The sequence below is a fragment of the Bubalus kerabau genome, chromosome 21 (assembly GCF_029407905.1).
Source record: "Bubalus kerabau isolate K-KA32 ecotype Philippines breed swamp buffalo chromosome 21, PCC_UOA_SB_1v2, whole genome shotgun sequence".
Taxonomy (NCBI): domain Eukaryota; kingdom Metazoa; phylum Chordata; class Mammalia; order Artiodactyla; family Bovidae; genus Bubalus; species Bubalus kerabau.
The window spans coordinates 3,144,331-3,147,648 of NC_073644.1; the positions used below are offsets into that span (position 1 = coordinate 3,144,331).

General features: G+C 53.5%; 1 pseudogene; it reads left to right on the forward strand.

Annotated features, from left to right (window-relative positions):
- The first annotated feature begins 557 nt into the window (after window positions 1–557).
- LOC129636341 (uncharacterized) lies at window positions 558–677 on the forward strand (annotated as a pseudogene).
- The last annotated feature ends 2,641 nt before the right edge of the window (window positions 678–3,318 follow it).

The following is a 3,318-nucleotide window of genomic DNA, read 5'->3' on the forward strand; positions in this document are numbered from 1 at the left end:
CGCCTCCGTGGCTCCCGGTGGGTTTGGGCAGCGGGCAGGTGCCGGGCAAGTTGGGCGCTCAAGATTCGCTGCGCCTAGGCCCGCAGGAGGTTCAGAGGCCCCCGGGCCGCGGGGATCGGGAGGCGGCGGGCCCCGAAGACCGACACCTCCGGGGTCGCGCGGCCCTGAGCAGCGAACGGGATGGGGCGGGGGGGGGAGGCCCCGCTCAGCCAGCGCGGCCGGGTCTGGAGTGGCCGGGGGTGGGAGGGCGCCGAGACCTCCGCACCCCTCAGCCCACCCCCCAGGCCCCGCGCGCACGCACGCACGCCCTCCCGGTCACTGGGGGGTCCTGGAAGCCCATCGGGCCCCCGGGCCCGGCCAGGCGGTTGCTGGTCTGGTGTTGGCGGTGTTCGGGGGCCCGGCCGGCGTCAGCAGGCTGGAGTGCGGTCGCGGGTCGTGAGGCTCAAGTACAGCACGGCCCCCCGAGGAGAGGGGCGGCCCGTTGGCCCGACCTGCAGGTCAGAGCGAAAGGGAGGCGAAGCGCAAGGCTCTTAGGGCGCCCCGCGGCGGCCGCGTCCGTCTCCGGCCTTATCGGCCTGAAGGCGCCCGATCTCGTCTGATCTCGAAAGCTAAGCAGGGTCGGGCCTGTTTAGTATCTTGGATGGGAGACTACCTGGGAATTCCGGGTGCTGGAGGCTTTTTTGCCTACCAGAAGAGGTCCTTTAGCCCCCGCCCCGCGTCCCAATTCTTGGACCCACACCCCCCTCGCCCCCCCCCCGCCACCCCCGCAGCCCCAGCCCCTCCCGGGACGGGGGGAGTGAGTGGGTGGCCGGGGCCCCGACTCCCGCTGCAGACCTGGGTTGCCTCCCCGCGGCCCGCGAGCCCCTCCGCATTCGCATTCGGCTTTCAGGAAACCAGACGACCGGCTGTCCCGTCTCCATCTGGGGCTCCTTTGGCTTGCCTCAGGCAATCCCGGGGCTTGCACAGACTCCAGCCATAGCCCCAGCCACCGCCATAGCCCCAGCCACCGCCCCACCCCCAGCCTCGCAGGCGATCGCGCATGCGCTTGCGAGCGCGCGCACTGATAGATGTGCCCAAACGGGGCATCTAGCTTGTTGGCTTGTACTGGGGGTGGATCTATGCCTGGGAGTGGGACTGCTGAACCATAGGCTACTTCTTCTTTTAGTTCCTTCGCGAACCTCCATACTCTTTTCCATCCCGGCTGTACCAACTCCCATTCCTACTCACCGTGGAGGAGAGTTCCCTTTGCTCCACAGCTTCTCCAGCATCTGCTATGGACAGACATTGCAATGAGGCCCAATCGGACTCAGGCGAAGTGGTCCCTCCTTGGCGTTTGGAGTTGAGTCTCTCCAGTCATTAGTGATGTGGAGCAAGATGACCGTTTGGAAATGCAGATGCAATTCTGTCACCATCCTGCTCCAACGGCTCTTGTATTTTCCCACCATATTGAAAATATGACCAATTCCCTTCATGCTTGCTCCTCACGTTCTTCTCGGATGTCTTTTCCCTGGAGATTATTTAGTATAGCTGATCTGGAACCCGTGTTTTTTAATTCTCAGCATTACTGTTCTTTGCTCGCTTTTACTTATATTTGTTTTTTAAATGGTTAAATATTGCAGTGTATAGGGTAAAAAAAAAAACAAAACCTCTCTCTTCCAACAGACTTCCCTCCCACTCTTCCATGTTGTCCAACTTTTTAGGGGAAACCACTATTGATAGTTGGGCTTCTCTGGTGGCTCAACCGGTAAAGAACCCACCTGCCGATGCAGGAAACATAAAGAGACGTGGGTTTAATCCCTGGGATGGGAAGATTCCCTGGAGGAGGGCATGGCGACCCACTCTAATATTCTTGCCTGGAAAATTCCACGGACAGAGGAGCCTGGAGGCCTACAGTCTGTGGAGTTGCAAAGAGTCAGACAAGACTGAGCACTTGTGCACTCACTATTATCAGTTTGCTGTATACATATGCAAATTCCATGTGTGTGTGTAAGTACTGATACATTCATTCACATACATATGGGTATATACACGGTCCAAGATTTTTTTTATTTGTATTATATTTAATTTTTATTGAATTATAATTGACATACAATATAATGTTAGTTTCAGGTGTACAACATAGTGATTTGACAGTTTTTTAATTTTAATTATTTTTTTATTGAAGGATTTTGCTTGACAGAATTTTGTTGTTTTCTATCAAACCTCAACATGAATCAGCCATAGGTATGCATATATCCCCTCCCTTTGGAACCTCCCTCCCCTCTCTCTCGGAGAAGGCGATGGCACCCCACTCCAGTACTCTTGCCTGGAAAATCCCATGGACGGAGGAGCCTGGTAGGCTGCAGACCATGGGGTCGCAAAGAGTCGAACACGACTGAGCGACTTCACTTTCACTTTTCACTTTCATGCATTGGAGAAGGAAATGGCAACCCACTCCAGTGTTCTTGCCTGGAGAATCCCAGGGATGGGGGAGCCTGTTGGGCTGCCGTCTATGGGGTCGCACAGAGTCGGACACGACTGAAGTGACTTGGCAGCCCCTCTCTCTCCCCACCCCACCCCTCTAGGTTGATACAGTGCCCCTGTGTGAGTTTCCTGAGCCATGCAGCAAATTCCCATTGCCTATCTATTTTACATATGGCAGGCTAAGATTTTTGAAAATAGTTTTACTCCAAACTAGAACCTAACTAAACCAAACTAAAAATGGCGGGGGAGGGTGATAAAATGGGAGTTCTGAACAACAAAATAAATATCATTTCTAATAGAAATTGTTATTTCTCTTATCATTGCTCATCTAGAAATAATCATGAAATTTTTAAACATTTTTATTTATTTGACTGCACTGGGTCTTAGTTGTGCCATGTGGGTTCTTTAGCTGCAGCATGCAAACTCTTGCGGCATGTGGGATCTAGTTTCCTGAACGCAGATGGAACCCAGCCCCCTGCATTGGGAGCACAGAATGAGCCACTGGGCCACCAGGGAATTCCCTAGAAATTCTCATAAAATTTGACAAAAGCTCTTCAGGCTTCCCAGGTGGAGCCAGTGTTAAAGAACTCACCTGCTGGGACTTCCCTGGTGGTCCAGGGGCTAAGACTCCATGCTCCCAATGCAGGAGGCCTGGGTTTGATTTCTGGTCAGGGAACTAGATCCCACATGCTTCAACTAAGGGTTCACATGCTTCAACAAAATTGCAACCAAATAAATTAAAAAAAGAAAACTCACTTGCTAATGCAGGTGATATAAAGGACACTGGGTTCGATCCATGGGTCATGAAGATCCCTTGGAGGAGGTCATGGCAACCTACTCCAGTATTCTTGCCTG